The sequence below is a fragment of the Triticum aestivum genome, chromosome 3A (genome assembly GCF_018294505.1).
Source record: "Triticum aestivum cultivar Chinese Spring chromosome 3A, IWGSC CS RefSeq v2.1, whole genome shotgun sequence".
NCBI lineage: Eukaryota > Viridiplantae > Streptophyta > Magnoliopsida > Poales > Poaceae > Triticum > Triticum aestivum.
Genome location: NC_057800.1, coordinates 243532740 through 243551931, shown reverse-complemented (window position 1 = coordinate 243551931; position 19192 = coordinate 243532740).

The following is a 19192-nucleotide window of genomic DNA, read 5'->3' as shown; positions in this document are numbered from 1 at the left end:
TCTAGTTTTGACATGATAATTTGGATACTCAAGCATATCAACAAGCAACCATGTCTTTCAAAATATCAACGCTAAAATAAGTTATCCCTAGCCCATCATGCTCAACCATTGATCCATTCATGGAACACACTCGCATATTAGCTACATCCAATACTCAAGTACGATCATATTGCCTCCTAGTTGGTGCTTTTATAAGAGAAGATGGATACTCAAATTCAAAATAAAAATTACATAAAGTAAACGAAAGGCCCTTCGTAGAGGGATGTAGGGATTTGTAGAGGTGCCAGAGTTCAAAGCGAAAAACTTAGAGATAAAAACATTTTGGGAGGTGTATCCATCCCACCAATGCAAATGACTAATAGTTCCCAATACTTTCCATGCTTAGATATATCATAGGCGGTTCCCACACAGAAAATAAAGTTTATTCCTTTTTCCACCATACTTTCACTTTCCATGGCTAGTCGTATCCACGGGTGCCCTCCATACCAGCACTTTCTAAGGAATTTATTATTTGATAACATAAAGTAAATCCAATTTTTTTCATTTGGGGACTGGGCATCCCTAATACATTTGCCTTACTCTCATGCAATGACAAGTGAATAAACACTCATCTTGAGAATAACACATCTAGCATGGAAAATATTAGCCACCCCTCACCGCTCCACGAGCGTAACAAACACACAAAAGAGAAGTTTATTTTTGAAAATTAGAGATGGCACATGCAATTTTACTTAGAACGGCAAAAGAATACCGCATATAGGTAGATATAGTGGATTCATGTGGCAAAACTAGTTTAAAGGTTTTTGGATGCACAAGTAGAGATCATACTTAGTGCAAAAACAAGGCTAGCAAAAGATTGAGAAGCGACCAACCAAGAAACGAATAATCTCATATGCGAGCATTAAGCATAACTAACACCGAATAATGCACCATAAGTAGGATATAATTTCATTGCATAATTATAGACTTTTGTGCTTGCATAGGGAATCATGAACCCTTAACACCAATATTCTTACCAAAGCATAATTACTCATCAAGATGACTCACATATCACATCATCATATCTCAAAACTATTACTAAGAATCAAGTTTATTTTGTCCAATGATCTTCATGAAAGTTTTATTATATCCTTCTTGGATATCTATCACTTTGGGACTAATTTTCATATGTTGCTTTTGACAAGCTCAAACAAATATAAGTGAAGATCATGAGCATAATATTTCATTCTCTCAAATTAATTTAAGTGAAGCAAGAGAGAATTTCTTGAAAATTCTACTAACTCTCAAATAAATCTAAGTGAAGCAAGAGAGTATTTCTTCAAAAATACTAAGAACACTGTGCTAAAAAAGATATAAGTGAAGCACTGGAGCAAGCCCATACCTCATAAAAAAATTAAGTGAAGCATAGAGAGAAATTCTAACAAGTCATGACATAATTTTGGCTCTCTCAAATAGGTGTGTCCAGCAAGGGATCAAGACTTAAAACACAAAATAAAGCAAGTAAAGACTCACATCATACAAGACGCTCCAAGCAAAACACATAGTATGTGATGAAAAAATATAGCTTCGACTAAAATACCGATGGTCGTTAGAAGAAAGAGGGGATGCCACTCGGGGGCATCCCCAAGCTTAGTTGGTTGCTCATTTTTGGATAATAGCTTGGGATGCTGGGGCATCCCCAAGCTTAGGCTCTTCTACTCCTTATTGCTTCATCCATCGTAAGATAACCCAAAACTTGAAAACTTCGATCACACAAAACTCAACGAAACCTTCGTGAGATCCGTTAGAATAAGAATAATAAATCACTACTATAAGTGTTGTATCAAACCAATTCATACTTTTTTCTTGCATTATATCTATTGCATTCCAACTTTTCTATGGCAAAAACTCATCAAAGAAAACCATAGAGCCATCAAAATAAGCACACACAAAGAAAACTGAATCTGTGAAAACAGAACAATCTGTAGCAATCTGCCTATTTCGAATACTTTTGTAACTCCAAAAATTATGAAAAGTTAGGACGGCCTGAGCAATTTGTATATTGATCTACTACAAGTGGAATGGGTATTTTACGCTCTCTGGTAAAAAATGATAATTATTTTTGTGAGCGCAAAAGTTTCTATTTTTCAGCAAGATCAAACAACTATCACCCAAGAAGATCCTAAAGGCTTTACTTGGCACAGACAGTAATTAAAACATAAATAACACAATCATAACAGTATCATAATTGTACTAACACTCAAAAATAGGAAGCAAAAAGCAAAAATAAATTTTATCCATTGGGTTGCCTCCCAACAAGCGCTATAGTTTTACGCCCTTAGCTACATAAAGAAAGAATCTAAGTTTTGTCATCCTTGTCCTTTTGAAAGCAAAGGGAAAATTTCCTATCGATGGCATTTAATTTTCCATTTTGTGAAATCACATGGCCATTGACAGCAGAAGAAAGATTAAGCACATTGCGAAAATTCATATCTAAACTAGCCTTCATCTCTTTAATTGTTTCATTTTGGTAAAAGCACATAAAGATAGTTAATTCAACATTTTCTCCCTTGGGGTGCCCAAATATGGCTATCATCTTTTCATAAGTATAAATGGCATCCACTTCAAGGAAACCATTTTCAGATATAGAATCCAAAACTTGCTTGAAGGAAAAAGGTAGACCGACATAAAAAAATTCAAGTATATCTCTATCTGATATTGGGGCACATAGCTAGCTCGAATTCTCAACAACCTATCCCAAGCATCTTTCAAAGATTCATCAAGCAAATAACGAAAAATTCTGGGATCATCTTCATCAAAATTGTTAGAGTTTTCCTTAGCAACCCCGGTAAGTCTTTCCACAGCATCATTGTTTATGAGCTTAGAGATGACAGAGAGGTTATCCAAAGCATTGAAACTCTGGAGAAAACCCTTAGCTTCTCTATGGTCGGTCATGTCGATAGAGAAGAGAGTGTAAGAGAACAGAAGAAAAATAGCGAACAAAAAATAGGCGAATAAAACGGCAAATTTTTGTGAAGTGGGGGAGAGAAAAATGAGAGGCAAATGGCAAATAATGTAAATTATGAGGAGATGAGATTCGTGATTAGGAACCTCGTATATGTCGAAGATCCACCCCGGCAACGGCGCCAGAAATTCCTTTTGGTGTCACTTGAAGCTACGCCGGTATTTCCCCAAAGAGGAAGGGATGATGCAACACAGCGGCGGTAGGTATTTCCCTTGGATATGAAACCAAGGTTATTGAACCAGTAGGAGAACCAAGCAACACAACGTAAAAAGCCCCTGCACATAGATAACAAATCCTCGCAACCCAACATGTTAAAGGGGTTGTCAATCCCTTTTGGGTAATGGTGCCAGAAATTGGTGCGTGACGGGAGAAAGTTGTAATAGATTGGATTAATAGATCACAAATAAAATAAATTGCAGCAAAGTATTTTTGGGTTTTTGATTAATAGAACTGAAAATAAAAGCAAATAAAAGTATATCACAAAGGCAAATAATATGAGAAAGAGACCCGGGGGCCGTAGATTTCACTAGTGGCTTCTCTCGAGAAAAATAGCAAACTGTGGGTGAACAAATTACTGTTGGGCAATTGATATAACTTCAAATACTCATGATGATATCCAGGCAATGATCATTATATAGGCATCACGTCCAATATTAGTAGACCGTCTCCTGCCTGCATCTACTACTATTACTCCACACATCGACCTCTATCCAGCATGCATCTAGTGTATTAAATTCATGGAGAAACGGAGTAATGCAATAAGAACGATGACATGATGTAGACAAGATCTATCTATGTAGAGATAGACCCCATCGTTTTACCCTTAGTAGCAACGATACATACGTGTCGGTTTCCCTTCTGTCACTGGGATCAAGCACCATAAGATCGAACCCACTACAAAGACCTCTTCCCATTGCAAGATAAATACATCAAGTTGGCCAAACAAAACCCAAATATCGGAGAATAAATACGAGGCTATAAGCAATCATGCATAAAAGAGATCAAAGAAACTCAAATACTTTCATGGATATAAAAAGGCAGATCTAATCATAAACTCAAAGTTCATCGATCCCAACAAACACACCGCAAAAGAGTTACATCATATGGATCTCCAAGAGACCATTGTATTGAGAATCAAGAGAGAGAGAGAGAGAGAGAGAGAGAGAGGAAGCCATCTAGCTACTAACTACGGACCCGAAGGTCTACAAAGAACTACTCATGCATCATCGGAGAGGCACCAATGGAGGTGGTGAACCTCATCCGAGATGGTGTCTAGATTGGACCTGGTGGTTCTGGACTCTGCGGCAGCTGGATGAATATTTCGTCGATTTCCCTAGGGTATTGGGAATATTTGCGTATTTACAGAGCAAAGAGGCAGTCCGGGGGGCACCCGAGGTGGGCACAACCCACCAGGGCGCACCCTGGTGGGTTGTGCCCCCCTCGGGGTACCCACCAGGCGCAGCCAGGGCCTTGTGTTCCTTTTGGCCCATAAAAATTCTCCGTAAAGTTTCATGGCATTTGGACTCCGTTTGATATTTATTTTCTGCGATGTAAAAAACATGGAGATCCACAGCAACTGGCACTTGGCACTAAGTCGATAGGTTAGTACCAAAAATGATATAAAATGACTATAAAATGATTATAAAACATCCAAGATTGATAATATAACAGCATGGAACAATCAAAAATTATAGATACGTTGGAGACGTATCAATGCTCAACCATCATATAGTCTTTTGTGATTGCTAACACTCACCGCATACACATGAGCAAAACATTTCAGACGGACACATAGAAAGATAGGGGCTTATTGTTTTCCTCCCAACGTATTCACCTCAAGGGTGATGTCAACAATAATAACTCATGCTACCCATATCCAACTAGATATATGTGCCTAGATCCTTCCTCACCACATGATGCTTGCCAAAAGCGAAAAATAAAAATGAATAGAGAGAAAAACTTTGACTCTTTGCATAAAAGTAAATACTGAAAAGAAAAAGATAGGCCCTTCGCAAAGGGAAGCAGAGGTTGCCATGCACTTATTTGTTTGTATGCTCAACCCCTTACTGCAAAAGAACGTCACGTTATATTGCCCCTTATGATAGCAACCTTTAATATGCACTCTATCACTTTTATTCTTTGCCATCACAAGTTCGTACAACGCTCAATTTTCTCTTACACTAAAAGATCTAACACTTCTAGAAGCAATTTTATTGCCTTATTGCACTGATGACAACTTACTTGAATGATCTTGCTCAATCCTTAGGTAGGTATGGTGGACTCTTGAAGGTAAGATTTGGGTTTAAGAGTTTTTGGATGCACAAGTAGTATCTCTACTTGGTGCGGAATTTTTGGCTAGCAAGGATGGGGGGCAAGCACCACATCTTGAAGGATCTATGACAATATAACTTCTATGTGAATATTAACAAACATAAACCATTACGTTGTCTTCCTTGTCCAACATCAACAATTTTGGCATATAATATTTTGATGGGGGCTCGCAATCACAAAAGATTTCCAAGACAGTGTATTTGCATGTGAAAGTTCTCTTCCTTATACTAATTATTCGTGAATTGCTTGTATGACCAATATTGTGATTGTCAAGCCTCAAAAGATTTCACTTTCTAAACCCAATGTGAAGCTACCACTAGGCATGATATGATTTCAACTTCATTACATTCAATTTATTCAACAATTTACTCATAGGATATAAGTGAAGCACAAGAGTAATTCCAAAGAAAAGAGCTTCGTTGATGGGATGTGTGTGCCGCTTACCTAGCCTCCCTAGCAATTATTTGAGGACTCTATTTTATTTAAAAACTTTCTGATCTAAGTACTTTATTAAAGCAGCAAGCAAAATGAAAATAAAATGATATTCTAAGAATTGCACAACTCATGTGATGAAGCAAAAACTTAGGCTCAACCGATACTGTTCGATAATTGTTGAAGAGTATAGGTCGGATGCCTATCGGGCCATCCCCAAGCTTAGATGCTTGAGACTTCTTGAAATATTATCTTGGGATGTAGGATGGAGAGTTCTGTAGGACAGTAGCAATTTTCCCTCAAGTGGATGACCTAAGGTTTATCAATCCGTGAGAGGTGTAGAATGAATATGGTCTCTCTCAAACGACCCTGCAACCAAATACAAGAAATCTTTTGTGTCCCCAACACACCCAATACAATGGCAAATTGTATAGGTGCACTAGTTCAGCGAAGAGATGGTGATAAAAGTGTAATATTGATGGTAGAAATATATTTTTATAATCTTAATAAATAAAAACAGCAAGGTAGACAATAGTAAGCATGCACAAAAACGGTATTGCAATACTTAAAAACAGGGCCTAGGGTCCGTACTTTCACTAGTGCAACCTCTCAACAATGCTAATATAATTGGATCATATAACCACCCCTCAAAGTGCGATGAAGAGTCACTCCAAAGTTCCTATCTAGCGGAGAACATAAGAATAAATTGTTTGTAGGGTACGAAATCACCTCAAAGCTATCCTTTTCGTTCGATCTATTCAAGAGTTCGTACTAAAATAACTCAAAGCTATTATTTCCATTAGATCTATCATAGCGTCCGTACTAAAATAACACCAAAGCAAATTCATATTCATAATACTCAATCCAACACAAAGAACTTCCAATAGTGCCCCAAGATTTCTACCGGAGAAACAAAGACAAGAACGTGCATCAACCCCTATGCATAGATTACCCCAATGTCACCTCGGGAATCCGCGAGTTGAGTGCCAAAACATATATCAAGTGAATCAATATGATACCCCATTGTCACCACGAGTATTCAATTGCAAGACATATATCAAGTGTTCTTAAATCCATAAAAGTATTCAATCTGATAACAACGAAATCTCAAAGGGAAAAACTCAATTCATCACAACAAGATAGACACAGGAAAACACCATATGATCCGACTATATTAACAAAGCCCGCGATACATCAAGATTGTGACATCTCAAGAACACGAGAGAGAGAGAGAGAGAGAGAGAGAGAGAGATTAAACACATAGCTACTGGTACAAACCCTCGGCCCTGAGGGTGGACTACTCCCTCCTCATCATGGTGGCCGCCGGGATGATGAAGATGGCCACCGAAGATGATTCCCCCCCCCTCCGACAGGGTGCCGAAAAGGGTCTAGATTGGTTTTTGGTGGCTACGCAGCCTTGCAGCGGCGGAACTTCTGATCTAGGTTAACCCCGAGGGTGATACGTCTCCGTCGTATCTACTTTTCCAAACACTTTTGCCCTTGTTTTGGACTCTAACTAGCATGATTTGAATGGAACTAACCCGGACTGACGCTGTTTTCAGCAGAATTGCCACGGTGTTATTTTTGTGCAGAAATAAAAGTTCTCGGAATGACCTGAAAATCAACGGAGAATTATTTTGGAATATATAAAAAATACTGGAAGGAAGATCCATGTCAGGGGGGCCACACCCTGTCCACGAGGGTGGGGGGCGCCCCCTGCCTCGTGGGCCCCCTGATGCTCCACCGACCTCAACCTTGACTCCATATATTCACTTTCGGGGAGAAAAAACTAGAGAGAAGGATTCTTCGCGTTTTACGATACGGAGCCGCCGCCAAGCCCTAAACTCTCTTGGGAGGGCTGATCTGGAGTCCGTTCGGGGCTCCGGAGAGGGGAATCCGTCGCCATCATCATCATCAACCTTCCTCCATCACCAATTTCATGATGCTCACCGATGTGCATGAGTAATTCCATCATAGTCTTGCTGGACGGTGATGGGTTGGATGAGATTTATCATGTAATCGAGTTAGTTTTGTTAGGGTTTGATCCCTAGTATCCACTATGTTCTGAGATTGATGTTGCTATGTCTTTGCTATGCTTAATGCTTGTCACTAGGGCCCGAGTGCCATGATTTCATATCTGAACCTATTATGTTTTCATCAATATATGAGAGTTCTAGATCCTATCTTGCAAGTCTATAGTCACCTATTATGTGTTATGATCCGTTAACCCCGAAGTGACAATAATCGGGATACTTACCGGTGATGACCGTAGTTTGAGGAGTTCATGTATTCACCATGTGTTAATGCTTTGGTCTGGTACTCTATTAAAAGGAGACCTTAATATCCCTTAGTTTCCAATAGGACCCCGCTTCCACGGGAGGGTAGGACAAAAGATGTCATGCAAGTTATTTTCATAAGCATGTATGACTGTATTCAGAATACGTGCCTACATTACATTGATGAACTGGAGCTAGTTCTGTTTCACCCTATGTTATGACTATTACATGATCGATCACATCCGGCATAATTCTCCATCACCGATCCATTGCCTACGAGCTTTTCTTATATTGTTCTTCGCTTATTTACTTTTCCGCTTCTATTGTTACAATCACTACAAAACCCAAAAATATTACTTTTGCTACCGTTACCTTTTGCTATCGTTACCACTACTATCATATTACTTTGCTACTAAACACTTTGCTGCAGATATTAAGTTTCCAGGTGTGATTGAATTGATAACTCAGCTGCTAATACTTGAGAATATTCTTTGGCTCCCCTTGTGTCGAATCAATAAATTTGGGTTGAATACTCTACCCTCGAAAACTGTTGCGATCCCCTATACTTGTTTGTTATCAAGACTATTTTTTGGCGCCGTTGCCAGGGAGCATAGCTCTATTCTTTGAGTCACTTGGGATTTATATCTGCTTATCATTATGAAGAATTTGAAATATCCAAGAAGCAAGATATATCCCTCAACTACGAGGGGGGGTAAGGAACTGCCATCTAGCTCTGCACTTGATTCACCTTCTATTTTGAGTAAGCTTGCGACACCTAAACCTGCTTCTGCTATTAATTCTGATATGTCGCATGTTATTGATGATGCCACTTCTGCTTTGCATGATACTTATGATGAAACTACTTCTATGCTTGATACTACTGTGCCACTTGGTGAATTTCTTGATGAACAACTTGCTAGGGCTAGAGAAAATGAAATTATTGACACTGATAATATTGATGAAAGTGATGATGAAGATTCTCCCCCTAGATATGAATTGCCTATTGTTCCTGAGGGTTATGTTACGGATGAAGAAACTGCTAGAGACTTTCTTGCTTGTAATGATAGAAGTGTTCTTAAGAAATTATTACCTAAGCTTAAACAAAAATCTCTGAATGCTAGAATGAAATATGATCCTGCTTATGCTACTTCACCTATCTTTGTTACTGATAAGGATTATGATTTCTCTGTTGATCCAGAGTTAATTACTTTGGTTGAATCTGATCCTTTCTATGGCTATGAATCTGAAACTGTTGTGGCAAATCTTACTAAATTAAATGATATAGCTACCCTGTTTACTAATGATGAGAAAACTCGCTACTATTATATCCTTAAATTATTTCCGTTCTCGTTAAAGGGTGATGCTAAGATATGGTTTAATTCTCTTGATCCTGGTTGTATGTGTAGTCCCCAGGATATGATTTATTACTTCTCTACTAAATATTTCCCTGCTCATAAGAAACAAGCTACTTTAAGAGAAATATATAATTTTGTGCAAATTGAAGAAGAGAGTCTCCCACAAGCTTGGGGGAGGCTTCTCCAATTGCTTAATGCTTTGCCTGATCATCCTCTCAAGAAAAATGAAATACTTGATATCTTTTATAATGGACTAACCGATGCTTCCAGAGATTACCTGGATAGTTGTGCTGGTTGTGTTTTCAGGGAAAGAACTATTGATCAAGCTGAAATTCCATTAAATAATATGTTGACTAATGAAAATAATTGGACACTTCCTGAACCAACTCCTAAGCCAACTCTGAAGAAAAGGGGTATTCTATTTCTCAGTCCCGAAGATATGCAAGAGGCAAAGAAATCTATGAAAGAAAAAGGTATTAAAGCTGAAGATGTTAAGAATTTACCTCCTGTTGAAGAAATACATGGTCTTAATTCGCCACCTATTGAAGAAACACACGGTCTTGATAACCCGACACAGGTAGTAAAGGTAAATTCCCTCTATAGATATGGTAAAGCTGAAATCCCTCCTGCTAAGTTTGCTAGCCAATGTTTGGATGAATTTGATAAATTTATGGTTAAGCAAGAAAATTTTAATGCTTATGTTGGTAGACAATTGAAACATAATGCTTATATGATTGAACACTTGAGTGATTATATGGCCAATGTTAAGGGTGAACTTAAACTTATTAGTAAACATGCTTCTATGGTTACCACTCAAGTAGAACACGTACTTAAAGCTCGGAATGATTTGCTCAATGAATTGAATAGTAAAAATAATGAATTTGCTGTTAGAGTTGCAACTAGAGGAGGTAAAGTGACTCAGGAAGCTTTGTATCCTGAGGGCCACCCTAAGAGAATTGAGCAAGATTCTCGGAGAGCTAATATAGATGCACCTAGTCCTTCTAAGAGGAAGAAAAAGGAAAATGATAGGACTTTGCCTACTTCTAGTGAACCTGTTGTAGACACACCTGAGAATCCCAATAATATTTCTATTCCTGATGCTGAAACACAATCTGGTAATGAACATGAACCTAGTGATAAGGTTAATGATGATGTTCATGTTGATGCTCAACCTAGCAATGACAATGATGTAGAAATTGAACCTAATGTTGATCTTGATAACCCACAATCAAAGAATCAACATTATGATAAGAGAGATTTTATTGCTAGGAAGCATGGTAAAGAAAGAGAACCATGGGTTCATAAACCCATGCCTTTTCCTCCTAAACCATCCAAGAAAAAGGATGATGAGGATTTTGAGCGCTTTGCTAAAATGATTAGACCTATATTTTTGCGTATGAGTTTGGCTGATATGCTTAATAAGAATCCTTATACTAAATATATGAAGGATATTGTTACTAAGAAAAGAAAGATACCAGAAGATGAAATTTCCACCATGCTTGCTAATTATACTTTTAAGGGTGGAATACCAAAGAAACTAGGAGATCCCGGAGTACCAACTATACCATGCTCCATTAAAAGAAACTATGTTAAAACTGCTTTATGTGATCATGGACCGGTGTTAGTGTTATGCCTCTCTCTTTATATTGTAGACTTGATTTGAATAAGTTGACACCTACTGAAATATCTTTGCAAATGGCTGACAAATCAACTGCTATACATGTCGGTATTTGTGAGGATGTGCCTGTTGTGGTTGCAAACATTACTATTTTAACGAACTTTGTTATTCTTGATATTCCCAAGGATGATAGTATGTCTATTATTCTTGGAAGACCCTTTTTGAATACTGCAGGGGCTGTTATTGATTGCACCAAAGGCAATGTCACTTTTCATGTTAATGGTAATGAGCATACGGTACACTTTCCGAGGAAACAACCTCAAGTCCACAGTATCAATTCTATTGGAAAAATTTCAACAATCATTATTGGAGGTTTTGAATTTCCTCTTCCTACTGCCAAGAAGAAATATGATATTCTTATTGTTGGGGATGTGCATATCCCCGTTGAGGTAACCTAGTGTTATTTGAAAATTCTCCGGTTTCATGCAATTCGGAATGAGTTTGTTAACAAGACTTGATCAACCTTGTTAGTGGATTCCTTTTGATGAGCATGAAATGGATGAAGTTAGAAAACACAACTCTCTGTACCCTCTTTTTACTTTCTGTTATTTATATTAAATAAAGCAAAAATAGTAATTTCTGTCTGTTTTCTGAATTATCCATGCAATAAAAAATACCTCGAAAATAAAAGTTCTCCAAATGCCCTAAAAATTAAATATGATTTTTTTTCTAGAATATTTGAGAATATCTGGCACTGAGAACACAGCAGGGGAGCAAGCACTTGTCCACGAGGGTCCAGGGCGCGCCCACCCTGTAACACCCCGGATATGATTTACCTAATGTGTAATCCAACTCTTGCCGTTTCCGGCGTTAAGTTATTTTATTTTCTCGGGTTCAGGTTTTTGCCTCCGTGTGTTGTTGTTGTTGTCATGCATCTCATATCATGTCATCATGTGCATTGCATTTGCATACGTGTTCGTCTCATGCATCCGAGCATTTTTCCCTGTTGTCCGTTTTGCATTCCGGCGCTCTGTTCTCCTCCGTTGGTCGTTTCTACCTTTCTTTCGTGTGTGGGGATTAAACATTTCCGGATTGGACCGAGAATTGCCAAGCGGCCTTGGTTTACTACCGGTAGACCGCCTGTCAAGTTTTGTACCATTTGGACTTCGTTTGATGCTCCAACGGTTAACCGAGGGACCGAAAAGGCCTCGTGTGTGTTGCAGCCCAATACCCCTCCAAATTGGCCCAAAACCCACCAAAACCCTCTCCTTCATCTAGAGTGTTCGATCACAATCGCGTGGCCGAAAACCGCACCTCATTTGGACACTCCTGGCTCCCTCTATGCCTATATATACACCACCCTCTCGAAATTCCAGATCCCCTCCTTCCAAACCCTAGATCCACCCACCTCGCGCCGCGCCCCAGCCAATCGGACGCCGCCACGTGGCGCGGGCAGCCCCACTTCGCCGTCGGCCCGCCCGAGCCCGTGGGAGGCCCCCACGGCCCATCCCCGCGTGCCGCCCTGCGCCCTTCTCCTTCCCCGCGCCCGGAGCCCGGCGCCGCCGCGCGCCATCGCCGGCCTCGCCGCTCCGGCGAGGCACCGCCTCCCGACGCCCCCATCGCCGGCGCCCCTCTCCTTCGCCTCCGCCGCACCGCCCCAAGTCCCACTCCGGCCTCCTCCCCACGAGCTCCTTCCACTCCGGCGGTCTACTTCGTCTCCGGCGAGCTCGAGGCAAACCTCGGGAAGCGTGCAGATCTCAGATCCAAAACATCTTGGTTGACTTTTGCCTCGAAACCTTAATTATTTTGCTATGTTCATCGTGCCGTAACTTTGCATCCGTAGCTCCGTTTTGGGCATATAGCACATCAAAATGTTCATCTCAGAGAGTACATCATTTCATCTCATTGCGTCATTTTCATTTGAGTTCATCTTGATGCCGGAAATGCTGTTGGAAGAATGCTATTTGAGATAATTGTCAGATCTGCTGCTCCAATTAGATATTTGTCATTTTTGCCATGATTATTGTGTGCATGATATGCCCCTGAGCTCTACATGTGTTTTCTTATATGTTTTGCCATCTATCCAGAGGTGCAACCCATGTATTTTTGTGATGTGTGTGGTGACTAGCACAAGCTTGCAAAGTGGTGCATTCGTTAATGCTGATTTCAGGGACTTAGCAATTCCACTAAGTCCTTGATCTGTTTATCTCAATATGCCATATGTTCATGTTGTTTCCTAGTGATCCGTGCCTCTTTTGAGGATGATCAGTAAGGATGTTTTGTTAATCGTGTAGTGCTCTATCCATCCATGTATTTGTTTGCAATTATGGAGCACCCTAGCTTGAGTCAATCGAGCTCTACTTTTGCTATTTCGTGAATCTGGGCAGATTGTCTACTTGTTAGCGATTTTGCCGAGGATGTTGTAGTTGATCCGTGCATGCTATGTTATTGTTCTTGCCATGTATAGCTTGTATAATGTGTATTCTTGATGGGTGTATTCTTAGATTGTCATGACTTGCTCTTTAGTGAGTGCATCGAGCTCGTAAACATGCCTACTTGATATCTGATTTTGCATGCTCCAGTTTTTCACTAAGTCTGTGATCTGGTTATGTTTTTGCCATGTTCACATGCTTGCAAATGTGTTTTCTGATCCCTTTTGGCTCAAGGTCACTAAGGGACTTTTGTTAAGATCTTTGAGTAGCTCCATGCCATGCTTTACTTTGCCATGCTCAATACCTGTAGCATATAGTTTTCATGCTCCAAAGTGTGCTACCTGATCTGAAATTCCAGACAAGTGTTAATTTCACGAAGTCTGAAATCTGTTTACCAAATGCATTTTTGCCATGCTTGTTTGAACCTGTAAATGGATGAATTGGTCGTAGCTTAGTGTTCATCTTTTGTTAAGCATCATGAATGGATCCCAGCCATGTATTTTGATGCCATGTTTGGGTGCTATAGCATGTTCATCTTGTTGCATTTAGATGACTACTTGCTGTGTATCGCAGACCGGTGCCATATTTAAATTGCTTGCCATTTCCAAACCGTGACTCCGATTCCGGTGATCTTTATATCGTTTTCAAGCGATTTCATCTCACCTTTCCAGTGGCACACTTGGATTTCCAAGTTGAGGCCAGGTTCATTCATTCCTTGTCAAATCTTGCATATGCATCACATATCGCATCCCGCATAGCATACCATGTTTGCATCATGTTGTTTGAGTTTGCACGTGGTTGATTGTGTTCCGTTTGCTTGTTTGTCTTGTTTGGGTAGAGCCGGGAGACGAGTTTGCTAACGAGGAGCCCGTTGAGTTTGCTTTTGAGGATCCAGTCAACTCTGACAACTTTGCAGGCAAGATGATCATACCTTCGAAATCACTTATATCTTTGCTTTGCTAGATGCTCGCTCTTTTGCTATGCCTATGCTATGATGCCTACCACTTGCTTTTAATGCCTCCCAAATTGCCATGTCAAACCTCTAACCCACCATGTCCTAGCAAACCATTGATTGGCTATGTTACCGCTGTGCTCAACCCCTCTTATAGCGTTGCTAGTTGCAGGTGAAGATTGGAGACCGTTCCTTGTTGGAACATTATTTACTTGTTGGGATATCATTATATTATCTTGTTATCTTAATGCATCTATATACTTGGTAAAGGGTGGAAGGCTTGGCCTCTCGCCTAGTATTTTGTTCCACTCTTGCCGCCCTAGTTTCCGTCATATCGGTGTTATGTTCCCGGATTTTGCGTTCCTTACGCGGTTGGGTTATAATGGGAACCCCTTGATAGTTCGCCTTGATTAAAGCTTTTCCAGCAATGCACAACCTTGGTTTTACCATTTGCCACCTAGCCTTTTTTTTCCTTGGGTTTCCGGAGCCTGAGGGTCATCTTACTTAAACCCCCCCGGGCCAGTGCTCCTCTGAGTGTTGGTCCACCTCGTCAGCCGCCGGTGGCTACCAGGGGCAACTCTGGGCTGGCCTACCGGAAGTTAAGACAATCTGAGTGTGCCTTGAGAACGAGATATGTGCAGCTCCTATCGGGATTTCTCGGCACATTCGGGCGGTATTGCTGGATTTGTTTTAACTTGTCGAAGTGTCTTGTAGAACCGGGATACCGAGTCTGATCGGAATGTCTCGGGAGAAGGTCTATTCCTTTGTTGACCGTGAGAGCTTGTCATGGGCTAAGTTGGGACTCCCCTGCAGGGATTTGAACTTTCGAAAGCCGTGCCCGTGGTTATGGGCAGATGGGAATTTGTTAATGTCCGGTTGTAGATAACTTGAACCTTAACTTAATTAAAATGAATCAACTGTGTGACTTACCGTGAGTCCAGGAAGTGAACACGGTGTTGGAGTAATGCTTCGCAGGTTGTTCTCTACTTATTCGTTCGCACTTTGCCTTCTGTTCTCGCTCTCTTTTGTGAACAGTTTAGCCACCATATAAGCTAGCCGCTTGCTGCAGCTCCACATATTTACCTTGCCTTACCTATAAGCTTAAATAGTCTTGATCGCGAGGGTGCGAGATTGCTGAGTCCCTGTGGCTCACAGATTACTTCCAAACCAGATGCAGGGCCTGATGACTCCGTTCCAGATGACGCGCTTGAGCTCAAGTGGGAGTTCGACGAGGACTCATGCCGTTACTATGTTACTTTCCCTGATGATTAGTAGTGGTGCCCAGTTGGGGCGATCGGGACCGTGTCGCATGTTGGGTTGATCTTTTATTTTGGCGCCGTAGTCGGGCCATGAGTGTTTGGATGATGTAATGCTATTTATGTACTTTGATTGATGTGGCGAGTGTAAGCCAACTATGTATCTCCCCTTTTATTATCTATATATTACATGGGATGTTGTGAAGATTGCCTAACTTGCGACATTGCTTTCAATGCGGTTATGCCTCTAAGTCGTGCCTCGACACGTAGGAGATATAGCCGCATCGAGGGTGTTACACACCCCCCTGGGCGCGCCCCCTGCCTCATGGGCCCACGATGGCTCCCCTCCACTTATTCCAGCTACCACACACTTCTTCCTCCCAAAAACATCACTAGCCAGCTCAAACCCGAGTCCAAGCTCATCTTGCTGCCATTTTTGATCTCCTTGCTCAAAGCTCCATTCACAAAACTGCTTTGGGGTATTGTTCTTTGGCATGTGACTCCTCCAATGGTCCAATTAGTTTTGGTTCTAGTGCTTTATTTATTGCATATTTTTGCTGCTTAGGTGGCCCTGTTCTTGAGCTTGCATGTTAAATTTATATGGTCAAAATTAGTTTTGATGCATGATATTGCCTCTAGGCACTTGTAGGAGTAGTTGCTATCAATATTGTTGAGTTTGGTTCACTTTTATTTTGAGTTACTAAAAATTTCAGAAATTTTTCAGAGGAAGAAATATGTTTAGGAAAATGTACCAAGGTCGTTCTTTAAGGAAGCAAGGACCCAGACTCGCAATACGCGATGCAGACGATGAACCACCGAGGGACGCTCAAGTGTGGCCTTGTGAATGACCGTCAGACGACTTCATGGTTTGAGCAGGAATCAAGGAGGAATTTGAAGCATATGTGCGTAATGCCGATCTTGAGAGCTTCGAGGTAGATAAGTGTCGTCAATACTATCACCTAACTGATTCCTTTGTGAGAAGGTTCAAATTTTCATCTTCACGTAATTCTCACACTGTCCTGTTTGACCTTTATGATAAATCTTATACCATGGACTTAGAAGATTTTAACACTGCTTGTAAACTCCCACAATGGGGTAGCGCTAGTGAACCTAGCAAATTTGAGCTTAGAAATTTTCTTGCTAGTATTACAGTGGGGGAATCTAGATATATAACACAAGCCACCATAGGAGCATTCATTTTCCTGCTATACATTATTTTGCTCTCTTCATAGGAAGGTGCATAAACGGTAAAGATGAAGCATGTCACATGTGTGTACCTGATCTTAGCGTTCTCAGGAGCGTTGTTTTAGGAGATAAACAATACAACTTGGGGGCTATTGTTGCACGTAGGTTGCATAATAATCGTATTCATGGAGACTTCTTTGGTGGAATTTATGCAACTCGTATAGCTAATTTTCTTGAGATACCCATACGTGGATATGATATTGAATTGCCTCCTTCTTATCTAGATTATGATGCTATGGTTTGTCATCAGTTTGTTGAGAGGAACGATCAGTTCCTCCAGTACCGACTAATCTTTAACAGACGACGCACCTATCACGTCGCTCTCCCTGCTCCTACTTTCTTTGACTTTCAGGCAAAGGGGAGATATGTTATAACCAGGGAGGAGGCGACCGAGTACGAGAGGAGGGCAGAGACGGCTTGCCTCCAAGCTGCAGCTCATCAGGCAATTGCCGCTGCATCTCAGTACGACCCCAACTATAAATTTGGATATCCGTCAGGCCAGCCGTAGCCATAGACCAACTTATGCCAAAAGCCTAAGCTTGGGGGAGTACGTATCTCTCACCTACATTACATTCCTGTTCACACACTCATGCTAGTTGTCGGTGCTCATACTTTTTCATTGTAATATCCATGCTAGTTTATTTCCCTTTTTATGCTTTCTTTTGTGTGTTTGATAAACCTTAAGAAAGAAACAAAAAAATAGTTGTAGCTTTTAGCTAGTTTACTTTTCATGCTGTAGTAGTAGTAATTAAAAAGAAAACCCAAAAATATTTCTCGTTCTTCTTTTGCTTGTTGGGAGCTTTCCCGTGTAAATAGTTTTGTTTCTTTTCTTGTTCTTTGGGGGTTGAGAGGAGAAGACCATGATGAAAATGTTAAGTGGCTCTCATATGCATTATTGTTGATCTAACAAAGAGCCCATATTACCTTGTCTTCTCTCTTGAATTGAATGCTTGCAGATTCCAGCTTAGTACAGTGCATGTGCACTATTATTATTGTCCACATCGTTCGGTTGTGCAAGTGAAAGGCAGTAATGATGATCATATGATGAACTTATTGAGATGAGAAAAGCTGGTATGAACTCGACCTCTCTTGTTTTTGTAAATATGATCAGTTCATCGTTCCTAATTCAGCCTATTATGAAAGAAACATATTTGCAATGACAATTAGAGATTATAGTTGCTTATGCCATGCTTAATTAGCTAGGAGCTTATAATGATTTACCTTGCGTGCCAACATGCTATTAAAATGGTTGTGATGTGGTATGATAGGGTGGTACCCTCTTTTGAACGATTCGAGTGGCTCGACTTGGCACATGTTCACACATGTAGTTGAAACAAAATCAACATAGCCTCTACGATATTTATGTTCATGGTGCATTATATCCTACTCATGCTTGCATTCGGTGTTGATTATTTTTAATGCATGTTCATGACTGTTGTCGCTCTCTAATTGGTCGCTTCCCAGTCTTTTTCTAGCCTTCACCTGTACTAAGCGGGAATACACCTTGTGCATCCAATTCCATAAACCCCAAAGTTGTTCCACATGAGTCCACCATACCTACCTACATACGGTATCTACCTGCCGTTCCAAGTAAATTTGTATGTGCCAAACTCTAAACCTTCAAATAAACATTCTGTTTTGTATGCTCGAATAGCTCATGTATCAACTAGGGCTGTCTGTATCTTCCATGCTAGGCGGGTTATTCTCAAGAGGAGTGGACTCCGCTCCACACTCACGAGAAAATGGCTGGTCACCGGGATGCCCAGTCCCATGCTTTATGCAAATCAAATCAAAATAACTGCAAACAAAACTCCCACGGGACTCTTGTTAGTTGGAGGCACTCGTTGTTTTGAGCAAGCCATGGATTGATGCTTGTTGGTGGAGGGGGAGTATAAACTTTACCATTCTGTTTGGGAACCGCCTATATTGTGTGTAGCATGGCAGATATCGAGATCTCTCGATTGTTATGTTGACAATGAAAGTATACCGCTCAAAATATTATTCATATCTACTTCAAAACCGAGCTCTGGCACCTCTACAAATCCCTGCTTCCCTCTGTGAAGGGCTTATCTATTTACTTTTATGTTGAGTCATCATCCTCTTATTAAAAAGCACCAGTTAGAGAGCACCTCTGTCATTTGCATCCATTACTGCTAGTTTACATTGAGTATGATTGTGACTGGATCTCTTTTACCATGAATTACAATGTCTAGTCAATCCTTGATCTTTAAAGGTGCTCTGCATTTATGTTTTGCAGTCTCAGAAAGGGCTAGCGAGATACCATCTTGTCA